The 17751-nt window shown below is 37.1% G+C and overlaps 1 long non-coding RNA gene across 4 annotated transcripts; it reads right to left on the bottom strand.

The window, feature by feature from the left end:
- Positions 1-15368, bottom strand: LOC136282330 (uncharacterized). 4 transcript variants are annotated; one of them, XR_010718208.1, is made up of 7 exons: positions 15283-15368; positions 10636-10797; positions 9984-10163; positions 9338-9531; positions 5810-5906; positions 5356-5467; positions 1-2670 (listed from the first exon to the last, which is right to left on the bottom strand). It is a non-coding gene; the product is annotated as an uncharacterized lncRNA (long non-coding RNA). The 4 variants fall into 4 exon arrangements; XR_010718207.1 differs by lacking the exon at positions 15283-15368 and adding an exon at positions 14287-14628; XR_010718210.1 differs by lacking the exons at positions 1-2670; positions 15283-15368 and adding exons at positions 2845-3000; positions 14287-14633.
- Positions 15369-17751: the final 2383 nt, after the last annotated feature.

The raw sequence follows: 17751 nt of genomic DNA on the forward strand, positions 1-17751 counted from the left end.
TTTGACCACAGTTTAACATTTCTTTTGCCTTTATTTATTCTTCTCATAAAAAAAAGATAAAAAAGATGAGCAAAATGAAAAAGTTCTCAACTGACTCTCAGCCTGGGTATGTTCTAAGAATGTTTTAAAAATTTGGGCTAATCTCAGCCTAAACGTTCCTATTAAAAAAGGTTCTTATAAAAGAAAAAAAAGGATCTAGTACTTGAAACTTAATTAATATTGGCTTCCATCCTACACGTAGCATATATATAGGCCAGACTGCTAAGCCCTCCTCATAATCTTGGAACTTCAGGTGGTTTTTCACAAAAAAAGAAGGCAAGAGAAGTTTGAAGTTAATGTAACTGTAACACTTTAATATAATTTAAAGCAGCGATGTCTATTTAACTGTCACAGGAGAGTTATCAACCAAAGCCACTCACCAGTGAGTAGAGCAGATATTCTGCATCTCATGTTGCAGGCATCTTTTTAGTGAGATTGGCAATAAAATTGTATGCTAATGAGATACTAAAATTTAACTTGAGACGTAGTTTGTTTGCGCAACCCTCTGATGTTGGTTTCACAATGCTTGCTCAATAACAGTTCAATTTAACCACTTTAGTTATAAGTTTTTTTTGTTAAAATCATTATGCAAAACTCTCTCATTGTATTTGCTTATACTCCAGAAATGAAGCACTCTTAGTTAGTGTATACTAAAATCCACCTCTGGAATTATCGATGATCAAGTGTAAGAGACTTAAAAACCGTAAAAATTCTGGATATAACCCTTAGCTCATAATTTCATAGGACCTTTCTGTTGGAAAGAAGATATTGACCAATTAAAATCTAGTTAGGCCTACAAATGGATGGCAAATTGCCTCTAATATTTTGCAAAATACATATAACAATACTGCATTGTATATATTTATAACTTAACAAGGCCGGATCAGTGGTTACAACCTATAATGCAATACTGGCTGAAACTACACCCTTTAACCAAACAGTAATGATATGGATAAAAAAAAAATTCTGTTTAGTCATATTAAGAATATTGGCGGGTATGTAAGGTCTACAGAGCTTACTATCAGGATGTATAAATTTGAGAATTTGGTAGCTTATATCGAGGTTGGGTACTTTAATATAGGCTTATATCCAAATGTTCAGGGTGTATTTTTTATAACAGTATAACCCAAACATTTGCAGGAGCCTTAGATTCTGGCGGATTATACAATTCACTAAAAAATGTAAGTGCAGGAGTATTTATAAGAAGTCTTGGTAGGGCTCACCATCGGTAACAGTGATTACGTGATGAGAATCTATAGAAACTTTAAAATGATTGATAAAATAAAGGGGAGCTCTATTACTTTTGAAGAAAATTGAGGCAACTGGAACAAACTATTTGCCTTTGAATCAGGAGACCCACACAAACTTTGACTATTAGTAATTTTTTTAAATATTGGGAAATGCAAAGCAAAACACCCCTTAACTATCATAATATTAGCAATTATGTCCAACATCATAACGAATATACTAATAATCTCAGTTGTATTTTGTTGTCCTTGCAGCTCTTGGGGTGAAATTTTAGCAAGGTAACAGGGTAGTCATCAAGGGCAGGGGACCAGGGAGTTTCCTTAGCGACTATGAAGTTGACCACTGGCCACTTTCATAGAGGATAGAATAAAAATAGAACCAAAAAGGAAATCCCTAGCTGCTTAATTTCCTGCCTTCTTTCTGTAGTTACCCAGAAACTTGAGATCTTTGTGACAGCCCTGAGATTGGAAGAGTTTGGCAAAACAGTAGGTTACCTTGCACAGGATTACTTATACTTTGAGATAACAAAAACAGAACGATTCTATTAGCTATACTTAGGGGCAAGAACCTGCTTTCTCTTGTCAATCTGATTTTTCACAAAGTATTAAACAGCATGCCGGTCCTTAAGTTGTTTGTATTTTAAAAGCAAGTGTTGCACTAAATGCACCATTTGCTTTTAAAATACAATTCTAAAAGTTTAGTTTTCTCAATAACGTCATTGTTTGACAAAGTTAAATATGTGATGCCAAACCCTTTCAATTGGTTATATCTTAATACTCCAATCAAGAGCTACATAGAGCACTCTTAGTTTGTGTAATACTGAAATCTACCTCCATAATTATAAATGACTGAAAGTTGAAATAATGTAAAAATTCTGGACACAACCCTAAAATCCTATTTTTAAGGAAGCTTATTTTTAAATTTTGTCCAATTATAAAATTTTGAGTTGGAATTACAAGTGGATAACATATTGATTCTAAGACTTTTAAAAGTTTTGATGTCAATACTACAGTGTATATCATTTTACACTTGACAAAGCCAATTTAATGGAGGATTGGTGGCTTACACTGTGGGGGGTATTTTGGAATTGGCCTATATCCAAAAATTTATGGTAGAATTTAACATATTCTATTTGTCGTTGAATCACAGTGTACCCACGCAAACTGTGACGGTAAGTTTTTTTTAAAATATTGGAGATGTTTGGAAACAGCAAAAAACTCCTTAATTATCATGAATTACTGTTTTTTGTTGTCCTTGCAGCCATTGAGGTTGAATTTTAGCAAGGTATTAAGGGTTGTCATTAAGGGTGGGGAAAAAATGAACTAGGGTGCTTAAAAACTGCCTCCTTCTCTTCTTCTGTACATAAAACATAGGCATCTTACTCTGTAAAGAAAATCAAAATGAGCATAACAAGTAAGCTTTACGCTAAAACTGACTCCTCTTATAATTATAACATTTTCTCTACTTACTCTTTGACTTTGACATTCCCCGGTCCTCATTTTCCATGTCCATATGACTGCTGCGTTTTTCGGGGGGGGGGGGGAGGGGGAGGGTTGATTTCTTTGCAAGTAGTCCCCGTAAGTAACTGTGTATTAGCATGTCGCCACAAGAATGGCAAGTAGTCCCCATAAGTAGTTGCGTGTTAGCATGTCACCATAAGTACGGCAAGTAGTCCCCATTAGTAGCTATGTAGAGCTTTTCCCTTTAAAGTGCCTATGACACGAAATTTTGAAATTTTTTATTTTGCATTTTCTGGTTGATAGCTGTATTTAAAATTGGAGATCATTAACCATAGCGCTTAGCGAGTTCTCCATGACCAATTCTTTTTTGTATTGAAAGTACGATTTGGCGGCCAAAAAGTGTCGCCATTAAGCGAGTGGCCAAAACGATCATGTTTAGCTGTGACGTAGAAAACTGTGAAGACGCGTAAGCAATTATGGTGGAGAAAGGAGAAATATAAAAGAGAGGACGAACATAGTGCGAGGCTGGAGCGCCAAATGATGTTCGCTACAAGAATAATACACATAAACCGGGCATTTATATACACTACTTTCTAAATGATGTAGCTGTATGGCCAAAATGGACGCTTTCGATCGTCGACATCGAGGAGATTCTACTCTTTAATGTCGTCGGCCTTATTCTCCGTACCGGCTTCGAAGACGCCTGTTACGAACACATACCACAAATCAGGGTAAGATAACCGATGAATTCAGCTAAAACGAATGCTGATTAAGGGCCCTGTTTCCACACTATATACGATTGTTCAACATTCTTTCCGGCTGACATTTCGCAAATGAAAAGTGGTGAGCTCCTTCTTGATGTTTATTTCACGCGCTTGAGATGTACTCACAATTTTTGTCTTTCCACATGACTACGTTTGCGCTTTTCTTATCGTATGAATATCATACCAATTGTAGTTTCCATCGCATTTTGATAAAAGATTTACATCAACTGTAATGAAGTTAAAGCCCTTTCCTGAGCTGACCGATATCCTGTTGCGTGAACAGTGCGCAACCTCTGACGGATACTGGCATAAAAACAAGCTTAAAGGGGCCGTGTATTCTCCTAACCTAGGTTTCCGAAAATCCATCTCATGAGCTATCAATCCCCCCTACCCTCAAGAAACCAAAAGTAGCAATATTAGCAATTTCATTGGGATAACAGCACCGCAACGATATAAATAAGGAAACACAAATTTTATTGAATTAGATGGTAACGAATTCAAGTGCCGTATGAAAGTCGATGCGTACAAAATATTCATTTATAATGTCAGTTATTTCCTTTGTGCGGAATGGGTCATATGGCAATGCTGCACTAAAACTAAATAAGGTTTTTTTCTATTAAAATGCCTATATGAGATTAACTTGAATCGGATGACTATAAACTTACTCGTTTTCCTTTCGGTTTGACCGGCTCGACGACCGTGACCATAGCCTCTGCCTTTGCAATCTATGGGAGAAGGAGCAACTTGCAGTAGAACTGGCCGATTACTCCTCGGTGGAAAATCATCGTGCCTCGTGATACGACTGATTCTTTCTTCAAAAGTTAGCTTTTGGTTTACCAAGGGAATTTCTCTACAGCAACGAAACACTAGAGCACTGACCGAGGGGAACCTACGTCGCACGTAGTGCGAAGGAATAAAATGTTATTGCAACAGAAACGAACAGAGCTATCCACAAAACACAAGCGCAGCAAACTAGACATTCAGTAACGGGAATTTTTGTTCTAATCTTGACCTAAACAACGCAAGCGGGAAACTGCCTTTATCAGTCTTCGTAGAAATCTTCGTTTGATGCAGCGCGGTTCTCCTTCTTAGGGCTGAACCGTACTCGCAACTTTCATTTCTTCTTTATAACTTGAGTACGATGTATTACAACTCTCGGTAGAGCTTACTTAAGGTAGGTAGACATCGCTATCGGTCGTTATTTCAAAATTATTTCAGCGCTGACTTATACAAAATTGCAAGATGTGAAAGGTATTTTGGTGTCGACTGAGAGTTTTCACAGTTTTCTACGTCATCAGCCGCTAATTCGTTAACAGTCCACGGGACACTTTTAAGACAAAAGCACTTTAGGGCCCGGAAAAACCGAGTTTTAAGTCTGGGACTATTCTTCAATCGGAATTGGTTTGTACATATGATAAGCTAAATATTTACGCAAAAAAATTCGTGTCATAAGCTCTTTAAGAATGGCAAGTAATTCCCATAACTAGTTGTTTTAGGATGTCCCCATAAGTATGGCTGGTAGTCCCCATAAGTAATTGTTTTAGCATGCATATCCCCTTATGCACGGGAATCTACGAACGCGTGGCCGCCATTTTGAAAAAGTGACCGATGTACCCTAGGACGAAGTTGGCAGCTAAGCATGAAACGGTCTAGGATCGCTTCCTAGTGTAGTTCAACTTGGTAAGTGACCGATCTTTCCTCTCTCTTTTTTAACATAGTTAGCACCTTAAACGTGTTTGTGAAGAACAAAAAAATGTGTAGTTTATGGCTCTCAAGAACAATATAGACAGAAGAACAAGAGAAATAAGTTATGAAATTGAAACCACCTACAATCTTGTACTCACCATTTCAGTCATTTTCCGCCAGTGTTTTCCTTGTGAACTTTCTTTTTTCACCTTGACCGACTGTAAGAAGAAGCTTGCTCACTTTGGGGGTTTTTGAAAGGTTGCGGGTTTCCTACAAAAACAAGAAGGATTGATAAACCTTTCACTACAACGTTCTAGGAACATTTGAAAATGTTGTTGTAGTAATTTATCACCAAGTAATGGGCTTACTTATATGAAGTATATACCCTTCCTGGTTTCATTGTTGTTGTCAGGCAATGTTTTTGGTCAGTCAGTTTGAGTGCCTTAAAGAAGCTCAATTCCAGAATTTTCTTGACATTTTCCTTGATAACTGGAGACTTTGTTGAAGTTAGAGATAAAAATACGACTTAAATAAGATTTGGACTAAGATAGGGCGAGCATGCTATGTTATAAGCATGTTTAAAAGTATTATTATCATAATAATCATTATTACCTGACACAGAATGAAGGACTTTTTCAGGTGCATTTTTCTGTGATGCATTATTCCACCGTTGTAAGAAGAAGGAACTGGAGATGTAGATTTCTTTCCCCTTTGAATTCAAGAGGAAAAATAGTGAGTTATGCTGAAAGTCTTGTTTATGGCGAGACTGGAACAAATAAAAAAAAAGCTTAATTACTATAATTTGAAACTTCTAAGCTAGGAAAGCATTATAAATATATATGCCCCAGTGGGAAAAAAAGAAGTTGATGAGAGATTCCTGGGCCCAGTTGTTCAAAGGCCAATAAGCATTAACCCAGGGTCAAATTTTTATCCAAGCTTCTTTATTCTTTCTTTCAAAAGCCTTTTTTGGATAACCTTCTCTTTTCTTTTCATAGCATCCAATTTTTAAATTGGAGACAAAAAGAATTGTATTGAATTTTCATTTAAAGCTTTCAGATCTGGAACCAGATTTCACACTTAGCCTGGATTATCTAAACCTGGCTTTGAAGAACTCAGGGATAAGTTTCTAAAGAAACTGTGGTGCTGCGTCGGTGGGAGAGTATAGCAGGTAATTTAGTGTTAACAACTGGGTTGAAAACGTAAATTAGCCACCGTAAAGGGTAAAAAAGCTGACGTTTCGAGCGTTAGCCCTTCGTCAGAGCGATTAGAGGAATTGTGGGTTGTGTGTGGTTTATATGTAGAAAGTGGAGCTACGCCATTGGTGGGAATTAGTGACGAGAAAACAGGAATAAATTAGTTGAATGAAAAGCGCTCGTTGATTCCGTGGGGATTAAGGGTGCCGATTTCAAATATAAATTTTTGTTCTAGTGTTTTACGGCTTTCCGAACTGCCTAGATGTAAGGAAAGGCCGCAAACTGCCATATGCTGTTTAGAATGATAAGGAAGATTAAAGTGTCTAGCGACTGGTTTGGGTTTGGATGCGTCCTTGTCATTTCTTTCCACATCGCGAAGGTGTTCTCGGAATCGGTCACCCAGTCGTCTTCCTGTCTCGCCGATGTATAACTTATTGCAATAAGTGCAAGTTATGCAGTAAATAACATTGGCGGAGGTACACGTAAAGTGATCAATGATCTTAATGGATCTTTTGGGTCCCGATATTTTCTCTACGTTATGAATGAAAGGACAAGTTTTGCATCGTGAGCGAGCGCATTTAAAAGTTCCAGATTGGTCATTGGTATGAAATGAACTCCTGACTAAAAAGTTGCCTATGTTTTTATCACGTTTGAATGAAATAAGTGGGGGTTGCGAAAAGATAGTGCCAGTCTCTGAATCGTTTTGGAGTAATTTAAAATTTTTAAGAATGATAGATTTAACTGCGTGGTTGTGAGGGTGAAATGTAAGAGTAAATGGAATGCGGTCCGTGTTCTCCTTCTCGGCCGTTTGTAGTGCTGCCTGTCGATCGATTTGTTGGGCACGGTGGTAGCCCGCTTGAACGACAGAAACAGGATAGCCGCGTTTATCGAAAAACTGGCACATTGCCTCTGATTTTTCGGAAAAATCAGAGTCGTCAGTACATAAACGACGAAGTCTGAGAAACTGTGAAAAAGGTATGGAGTTCTTGACGTGTGATGGATGTGAGGATGTATACAACAAGTAACTATGTGAATCTGTAGGTTTGTAGTAAACACTAGTACATAAGCCGTTGCCTTCAATTGAAATTTTGATGTCTAGAAAAGCCAAAGAAGTGTCGGAAATTTCCCAGGTATATTTAAGGGCCGGATGAAAGGAATTGACGGCGGTTATAAATTGAGTGAGCTCCTCTTTGGTAGAGGAGGTAGCGCCGATGCAATCGTCAATATAGCGGCCGTAGAGTTGAGGTTTTGGGCCGTGGTATTGGCTAAAAAATTGATGTTCGATAAAACCTACAAAAAGATTGGCGTAGCTGGGTCCCATTTTAGTACCCATGGCCACGCCATTAGTTTGTTTGTAGTAGTTACCACCGAATGAAAAGCAATTGAGTGTGAGTACTAGTTCGGCCAGACGGAGTAGTGTTTCAGAGCTAAGTTCCTTAACAGTGCGTTGATCGAAAAAATGTTTGAGGGAATGTTTGAAGAACTCAGCCCGAAAAAGGATTTGGAAACCCCCCCTTACAGAAATTCTTTGAAATTAGGGAGCATGATCAGTTCAGTATACAAAAGTGTAAGTAAGTGAGAGTAGAACATGACCTGTCTATGGAAATTTGACTGAAGCAGTTATACAAAATGGGCAACGTTTGTTTAGCAAGGACAACTACTGTGGAACTGAATGGCCAGATTAAGAGATGATCATACCGATGATCAGACAAAAATCACTCCAAATTAAAACAATCCAACCAGTCAATAAAATAAATCTGATTAGTTTAAGATTGATCACTAATTGTGTTATTGTACTAGTTTGATGTTTCTTTCCAGTTTGTATCTCCCTTACAATGCCATTTCGTAAAATGATTACTCTCTGATACCCCCGTGTGGCAAGTGGTCGCTTATTTCAGCATAACAAGTTCCTTTTCCTTCAAAATATGTCAGGTAATTGCTTTATATGTGGCTATCAATATAAATTTAGTGACTACCTTTAAATTAAGCCAAATTGAAAGGCAGAGATTCTAATTATTCGATTGCTTTGTAATTCGGTTCATCGTTTACCCAGCATTCCTTATCATACAACCCAAGTTTCCACTCGTGACATTGCTGCAAGGAGTTTGCAGATATTTAGTTATTCTGATTCATGGAGTAAACATCCTTAGTTGTTTTGATATTTATCCGGAATTGTTCATCAACATCAGCCATGTTGTTGCTCTCGTTCATATTTTGTTCTTTGTTGCGTTGCACCTTACTCTCAATTTTGCCATCTTTTACTGGCATCTTACCTTCATTAACTACATGGTTAAGAAAAAGGAATGTAACAGTCTTTCTCTTGTTTTGTGATACTTAGTTTGAATATATGATAATCATTATTTCTTAGTAGAGCCAAACTTCATTTAATAACTTTAACTCTTCTATTTCAAAACCACCATCTTTTGACGCATTAGTTACGGGGAGTTTTGTCTGAGAATGTCTTTCGAAGCTATTCAAACCGTTTCTTTTAGTCACTTTGAGGGTCTGAAGAGCGAAAACTGTCCAAAACACCATTTATAGATACTGTTCTTTCAGATGCAAATCATAAGCTTCCGCAGTTTGGTTATGCACAAAAGCAGTCTTACACCTTTCACTTTTACTCCTCCCCTTTTCTTGCACTTTTCTTACACCATTGTTTTACTTTTAGCCGTGGTAGTAATAGTTCATTGTTTTTATGATTTTTAAGGCTTTTGTTTGGTTGCAACTTACCTTTGACGTTGGAAGAGAATGTATAATGATATTTATGAAGACATTTGAAATGGCAAAAGCCACTTGCAAAAAACTCAGTGGGGATTTAATATTGGAAAACTACTTCTGTAACAGCAAAAAATTTCTTTCATTTTCCAAAGGGCCCTAAGAACTGATTGGTTTAGAGTGTAAGGGACATCTTCAGTTTATATAATAGAGGGTGTGTGTATGTACATACCAGTTTCCAAGGAGTCTGCAAATAGACAGTTATTGATCTGATTCAGGGAGTAAATCTCTTCAGAATTTGTTGTTACATCCATGTAGAAACTTTCATCATTGTCAGGACTGCTGTTGCCCTTGTTCATATTTTCTTCTTTTTTGTGTTGCACCTTACTGTCCCATTCTTTAGTCCATCTGCCTTGCTCTCGTTACCTAAGTGGTTAAGAAAAAGAAATGTGTAGAGTTTTGCTAATTTGTGTGAAACCAGGAATGAATAATTGGAGCCATCATTTGAAGTATTATTAAAAAAATAATTTTTAGATTGTTTTGACCAAGGACGGTATGAGTTGTCATGATATCTAGACAGATTGTATGGTATTTGCAATATTCATGTTAAGAGAGATTAAGAGTAAATCTAATTCTGGAATGGAGAATTAAATGTTATAATTTTTTATCCTAAGGGCTATGAATGTTCCCCTAAAAACACAAAACAAAACAAAACAAGAAAAAAAAACAAAATGATCATTAGAAGAGATGGGGCAAACACCCTGATAGCTTATGGGGTCCATTACACTGAAACACAAGCAAAGAAAAGAGTTGCTGCAGTTCTGTTAAGTATGAAACAAGTCTCCCAAAACAGGTAATTAATGGTTAGGTTGCAATACCTTTTAGCTGTCGCCTGGGAAGATCTCTAACTTCATGGTCACAGTGTAGACCTTCACCGTTCCGAAGTCCACAAAGGGCAAGGCACACTTTGTCTTCACCTTTAATCTTTCTCATTTGCTTTATTTATTGGATTATCGTTCTTTAGTCTTCCAAGTCCAGCAGAGAATGTTGCATCAAGGCTAGAAAATCCACAAAAATCAAAGTCATAATTGGAAAAAAGCAATCTCAATTTGTTCCTTGTAAAAGTGTAGTGTAAGGTTTGATGACTTAGTTTCAGTTCTTCCTTCGGTTGTGTGGCGCAGACCAAGCCCATCTAAAATTACACAACTACTTTATTTACAATGAAACTTAAATGCAACTCATGATAAAGCCAAAAAAGTGCAAAAAAAGTACCATATATTTTGATGGTAATTTTATTTCACTTGGAGTAATATGCAAATGATGAAAAATCATGAAGCACATTACACACAAAATAGTATGTATTTCAGTATCAGTGATTAACAATCTCATGAAGCCTATTTTGAATTCATTCAGGTCGATTTGTGTACAGTAGTCTTAGGACAGCCTCCCCCACTACCTTAAAATCTTTTTTGTTTAACTTGGCGCTTACGGTTAGTGATGTTTTACTGTATTGTAATTAAAATAACTTACCGTAAACACTTGAATCCATCCTTAAAAAAGAAGAGAAAGCTTCTTACTTCTTCCACATGCAAATCTTCTCTTTGATAACCTTCATCCTCTGAGACAAGTTTCCCTTTATATTGAAGAGGGAGATCACCCTTTGAAAACTTCTCTGTTGGAACACACCTCACCCTTAAAACAAAATTATACCAAATCCGTTGATCATTTTGCTTCCCTTTTTGTGGCTACTTCCTCCTGTGGGAGGCAAAGCCACATATATTATCGAAATGAGTGAGTAGCTGTAAATGAGTTAATCACTCTTAGCCTTAACCCCTTAACTCCCAAGATCTGATTGGTAATTCTCCTTTCTAGCTGCTACACATATCCTTACAAATTAGTTGTGAGAATTTGGTGTTAGATCAGGACAACAACTTCTACCTGATAAGTTTGAATATTCTCATTAGCTGTTTGCAAGATAATATAAGGACATTATCGGGAGAAATTTCATGTTGATCACTTCTGGGAGTTAAAGGGTTAGAGATAGAAGAGTTAGGTTCTCGAGCTAGCCCCTATAAATTTACCATTATTATTATCTTTATTATGATTATTTGTTACCATTTAGTTATTGCCTGAATGTCAGTCAATCACTATATTCGCAAATCATCTTTCTCTCCACAAAAAGGGTACTCGTAGATACGTGGGTTACGGCAGTTTACTGTTTTACATGTGAATGGAAATTTTCTGCAACACTACCTTTTAGCATCATGATACAACCCCTAGTTTTCTTCAATGCTATAAAAGTCATACTATATCAGTGGCCTCATGCAAGGTTAGACTGCCTATTTTTTAAGCTCGCAAGAAAAGTAATGTAATTGCCTTTCCATGGTCTATTAGTAATTTCCAAAGCGTTCCAATTTTCTAAAGCTGACCCTCTTCGTCTAAACCATTCTAATAATATTGTTTTTTTGGTATTGTTCTCTTTTGTTTGCTCTATCTGTGTCGCACATATTACCTTTGGCTACGATTTTAGTCGAACAGTTTTTCCCTGAACACAATAAGATGTACGAGGAAGTTTAGCATAAAATAGAGTCTGAAAGGGATTGTAGTCTAATGATCTTGGACTAAGAGGAAGAAGGAGTTTTGTTGCAGTTCCATGTCACCTATATGTGGGGTAGCTGTAAAGTACATTGAATTGCCTTCAGTTGGGGATCTGAGAGTCTGACAAAACAGGGTTGTAGCTATAGCCAGCATGAGGCTAACCGATTTACCTCCCTCGGTCATTCTTTGTTGTAAAGGACTGCTACCAAATAAATTAATAAACTGATAAAAAATACATAACCACAAAATTTTTAAGATCAATAAATTTATACCATTTTTTAAGCTGTGGAGTATTCCGAAGGACGCATTCTTTTGATATCTTAAATCTGAAAAGGCCGCCCTTTTCCTCCAAAAATCTCCAAAAACGGGCTTACGCCAACTTTAAAATCATATATGAAAATGTTGCAACATTTTCATGAATCTTTCCCGGTAGTGACAAAATCTCCACTGTGATCCGTATGATTCTGACCTTCCCTTTCTCGCGGGCCGGGCAAAAGACAACAAACGCCCTATTCACGTACATTTTGTAAATTTTTCCAATTAAAACATTTGTCCAATGAATTTACCGTTCCTTTGCTTTTCCTAAAAGATGGCAAGTTGTTTGAGCCCTTTTTTCACTCGAACAGACAACTTTTTTAAATAAACTTCAGTGTTCTACAAAGCTGCACTTCATCGCATAAATTCATAATCATAGTAAAAGGTGATAAGATAACGCGGGTAATTTTATTTTTAGATTATGAAGGGACTCTGTGAATGACCATGGCGCTATATCCACAAAAAGATTACCCCGATTGGCGCCCGTTTTCCAGCAAGGCTTCATTACCTTAATTCACAAATAAATCACATCAAAGGAACGTTTTACTTACGCCGTCTTGAGAAATTTTGCGTCCTTGGGCCGATTTGTACAAATCAATTTTTGGCCTCTCATTAATTTCCCGCCAATTTATTCCCTGTCAAATTTCTCGGTCACTTTCCACCACACGATTCCATCGAAATGCTCTCGCTCTCCTTAGCAAAGTTTTAACCCTTAAATTTATATTTGGTAAACATTGTGATCATCGTATTTACACTTTTTGCCGAGTGATCGGTGATTAAGAACGGGGACCTTCTCAAAAAGATAAATCCGTCTTTTCGTCTCAATTTTACCCAAATTTCTTACTCGACCGACTAAGTGACTTTCTGTACGGCAAATTCTGTTAAATTAAGTTCATTGTTTAAAAAAAAAAGAATTCGATAGCTTCAAATTTATCCTATAATTTCATCATGACAATAACAACAACGAACAACCAGTAACAGCATGCCAAACGATTTTGTGTACAGACCGTGTGGGCACCTTAGGTCGCTATCATCGCAAAAAATTATCTTGAGGGTCATATTGCCGCACAGAGAATATTAGCAACTAAAGACCACGCAAACATGTTATGAACTCGTACTAAATAATATGGCCATTCCCGCACAAGAAAAAAAATTCCGTTTTTTTTTTTTTTTTAACAATTCCCTCGAATTTGAAGTAGATTTTCAGCTAAAATCCAACACGGTAAATTATTTTTAAAGTAAGTTCTGATAAATAACGTCCAGGTTTCTCCATTAAAAGGCTCGATATGCAGTTGTACTTCATCACATAAACTGATCAGCACAGTAATAGATTACAGGATTGCGCGGGAAATTGTGTTTGCAGAGCACATGGGGACTCTTACTATGGCGCTGTATCTCTACGAAAAAAGTTACCCCTTGTATTTGATTAGCACCAGTTTCCAGCAAGATTTCATCGCCTTAATTCATACGTAAATCCTATTAACGAAGCATGTTAACTTACGCCGTCTTGAGCAATTTTGTGTTCTTGAGCCACTTTGCACTGTTTTATTTTTTTGCGCGTGTTATTAATTATTACCCGCCAATTTTTAATGTCGAATCTGTTGCTGTCTTTCTGCCACACAATTTCATGGAACTTTCTTCGCTCCCCTCAGCGAAGTTTTACCTCTCAAGTCCATGGTTTGGAAACATCGTCAAGTCTATTTGGTCATATTATTTTCGCAATTAAATATTTTGCCATGGATATAACCCACCATGTGGGGACCTCTAAATGACGAGAAAACACATCCGTGCATTTTAATTATCATTTCACCCGATTTTATGAGTCGACATAGCCTCTTTCAATAGACATCTTACCAAAAGAAACAATAAATTGTTCTCATTAAGCTTCTGCCCTTTTCTATCGTTAAACTGCTCACGCCTTATGTACAGACATGTCACCATCATGCACCAGATTTTAAGGGGACCTTCGCAAGGAAAAAAGGTGCCCTCTCTTCGCAATTTTATCTGAATTTCTAAATCGACTGATCGAAACGAGCGACTAGATTAAATCCTTTAGACTAAGTTCAATTTTTCCGTTCAAAAGGCTCTGTACTTTCACTTCAACACATAAATTAATCATGATAATCGCGGCAATCAGTAACACTGCACGACTGAGAATTATGTCTTTGGACAATGTGAGGACCATGTTAAAAGTTTGGTGCGATGTCACCCAACAGAACAGAACAGAAAAGTGAAAGGTGAAGAACATAACGATGACTTATAGCTTACCTTTAAAATAGTTACATTTTGGCTCCGCTTATACTCCAGATGCAACTGAAGTCTCATGGAACTTGCTATGCTTATCATACTGGCAGTTGCTTATGTTTCATTAACAGATCAGTAAAAAAATGCAAAACATTTGGATTTATCACAACACTTAGAAGTAGAGATAACGCATGTCACGAAAAAACATTTTCACTCGGTTCTTTAGACAAAAAATAGTCTTTTCATCTTTCTTATCCTTTGACAAATTTCGATCACCTTTGGTCCCCTAAATTGTTCGTTGCCCCAAGACCGGAGCAATGGGAACTACAAAAAAAATAAATTTATGCCGTCTAATGTTTCCTATCTTGAACAGATTCACTCACCACTCCGTGGGTCCCCTTAATTAGGGTTTTTGTTTTTCGATACATTACACTAAAGTCAAAACGTTAACAACTTGTATCCCTCTGCTACCCGCCAGTAAACGTTTACTCATTGCACTGACTTAGTAGACAGCATAAGCAGCCTTTGTCCACCGAGCATTTTGTTCATTATTTCACCGGACATAGCCTCTTCCGATAAATATCTGACCCAAAGAAACATTAAGTTGTTCTTATTAAGTTTCTGTCCTATCACCAAACTGCTCATGCCTCATGTGCAGACATTTTGTTATCATGTAGTGAAAAATTATGGGGACCGTCGCAAGAAAAAAAGAAAGCCGCTTTCTCTTCGCAATTTTACCCTAATTTCTTAGTCAACCGTTCAATTCGAAACGACCAGCTAAATAAATTCCCTCAAACTAGGTTCAATTCTTCCCGTGGGAAAGGCTTGGTGCTTTCATTTCATCACATAAATTGATCATGATAATCACAGCAATCAGTTACACTGCACGACTAAAATATTGTCTTCGGACAATGTGGGGACCAAGTTAAAATTTGCTCCGTTGTTCACCAAAGATTATCCGGTAGGGACAATGTAGAGCAGAAAAATAAAAGTTAAAGAACATAGCAACTTATAGCTTACCTTAAAATAGTTTCTTATCCATTGACAAATTTCGATCACCTTAGGTCCTCTTAATTGTTCATTGCCCCAGGACCGGAGAAATGGGGACTATACAGATAAACAAGTTAAAAGATCAGTAAAAAAATGCAAAAAATTTGGATTTGTCACAATACTTAAAAGTAGAGATAACGCACGTCACGAAAAAACATTTTTCACTCGGTTTTTCAGACAAAAAAAATAGTTTTTTCATCTTTCTTACCCGTGGACGCATTTCGATCACCTTTGGTACCCTTAATTGCTCATTGCCCCAGGACCAGAGAAATGGGGACTACACAAAAAATAAATTTGTGCCGTTTAATGTTTCTTATCTTTAACAGGTTCCCCTTAATTAGGTTTTGTTGTTTCGATACATAACACTAACGTCAAAAAGTTAACAGCTTCCATCCCTCCTGCTTACCGCCAGTAAACGTTGACTTATTGCACCGACTTAGTTTATAGGAGAAAAAGCAGCCTTCAACCATCGTACTTCTGTTACAGAATTGTGCGGGAAATTTCGTTTGCAGAGCACGTGTGGACTTATTAACTATGGCGCTATATTTTCACAATAACTTTACCCCGTGTATTTGACGAGCACCCGCTTCTAGCAAGATCTTATCTCCTAAATTCATACATATATTCCATCAACGTAGCATGTTAACTTACGCCGTCTTGAGCATTTGTTTTTTGGGGCCAGTCTGTACTGTTTTTATTTTTTTTGCGTGTGTATTTGATAATTTACCGCCAATTTTTATTTCCAGTTGAATCCATTGCTTTCTTTGTGCGTCAGGATTCCATCGAAACGATATCGCTCTCCTTAGCAAAGCTCCACCTAACAAGCCCATTATTTGGTCAAAATTTTGAAAATGACAATTACATTTGCGCTAGAAATTTTACCTAAGTCATAAGCCACCATGTGGGGACCCTAAAAATGACGAGAAAACACATCCGTGCATTTTGATGATTATTTCACCCGATATAGCCCTTTCAAGAGATATCTTACCAAAGGAAAATAAGTTGTTTTCATTAAGTTTCTCGTCTTTTCTATCACAAAAATGCTCATGCCATATGTGCAGACATATCGTTATCTTGCAGTAAAAATTATGGGGACCGTCGCTAGCAAAAAAGAAAGCCGCTTTCCCTTTGAAATTTTACCTGAATTTCTTAGTTATTTGTTCAAAACGAGCAACGAGATTAATTTCCTTAGACTAAGTTCAATTTTTCTTTTCAAAAAATCCCTTGGGGCTTTCATTTCATCACATAAATTGATCATGATAATTTGGCTGATGCGCCATCAACAGATCAGTAGGAAAATGCAAAACAATCAGGATTTGCCAAAACACTTAAAAGTAGAGATAGCGTGCGTCACGAAAAAACATTGTCAATCTTTTTTATCCTTTGAAAGTTTCGATTACCCTGAGTCCCTTAGTTGTTAATTGCACCAGGACCGGAGTAACGGGGACTATACAAATAAATAAGTTTATACCCTGTGATCTTACATATCTTTAAATTTATTCCAATTTTCACCAAAGACTATGCGGCAGGGCAACAAAGCAGCTTACTGACCTATAGCTTACCTTTAAAGTAATTACATTTCGACTACGCTTATACCCTAGAAGCGCCTGATGTAACTTAATTCTCGAGGAACTTGCGATGTTTATCAAACTAGTATTGAGCTAATGGGTCTTGGACAAATCAATAGTAAAATGCAGAAAAAATCGGAATCTCCCAAAACACTTAGAGGTGGAGATAACGCGCGTCACCAAAAACATTTTTCATTGTTCTTATGCATTGATAAATTTCAATCACCTTAGGTCCCCTTAACTGTTCATTGCCATAGGACCGGAGCAGTGGGAACTATACAAAAGAATAAGTTTATACCCTTTAATCTTCCCTATCTTTAAAATTCAGTCCGATGTTCACCAAAGATTACACGGCAGGGCAATGCAGAGCAAAGAAGCCACCCTAGAACCTCCTGATTTAACGGAGGTCTCAAAGAACTTTGCTATGCTTATCCTACCAGAAGTTGGGCTGATACGTCATTAACAGATCAGTCAAAAAAATGCAAATCATCTGGATTTCTCACAGCACTTAAAAGTGTAGATAACGTACGTCAAGAAAAAAACATTTTTCAGTCGGTTCTTTGGGCAAAAAAAATAGTATTTTCATCTTTCGTTTCCGTTGAAAAATTTCGATCACTTTGGTCCCCTTAATTGCCCATTGCCCCAGGACCGGAGAAATGAGGACCATACAAAAAATAAGTTTATGCCGTTTAATGTTTCTTATCTTTAACAGGTACTCTCGCCATTCCGTTGGTCCCCTTAATTAGGTTTTGTTTTTCTGATACACTGACGTCAAAAAGTTAACAGCTCACAACCCTTCTGCTACCCGCCAGACATCGTTGACTCATTCCACTGACCTAGTTAATGACAGTATAAGCAGCCTTTGACCACC

Source organism: Pocillopora verrucosa, chromosome 7 (assembly GCF_036669915.1).
Source record: "Pocillopora verrucosa isolate sample1 chromosome 7, ASM3666991v2, whole genome shotgun sequence".
Classification (NCBI taxonomy): Eukaryota; Metazoa; Cnidaria; class Anthozoa; order Scleractinia; family Pocilloporidae; genus Pocillopora; species Pocillopora verrucosa.